The sequence below is a fragment of the Penaeus monodon genome, chromosome 29, assembly GCF_015228065.2.
Source record: "Penaeus monodon isolate SGIC_2016 chromosome 29, NSTDA_Pmon_1, whole genome shotgun sequence".
Classification (NCBI taxonomy): Eukaryota; Metazoa; Arthropoda; class Malacostraca; order Decapoda; family Penaeidae; genus Penaeus; species Penaeus monodon.
Window position 1 is genome coordinate 31,493,099 of NC_051414.1, and position 221 is coordinate 31,493,319.

Consider the following 221-nt stretch of genomic DNA (forward strand, 5'->3'; position numbering starts at 1 on the left):
TGGGTATGGTAATTATTGTCACACGTAACGATTTGCATGAGGAAGTACAAGAAATTAGCACCTATGCGCAGAATTTAATGATCTACATAATTCAAGGCTTGAATACGGTAAATAGTCACGCGAGGAAACCAGAGAGTGACAAAGGCGAAGGTACAGGAACCATGGACAGATGTATTTGTTTTGTTGTTTTACTTACACTAATCCTGGAATCCTTAATTTCA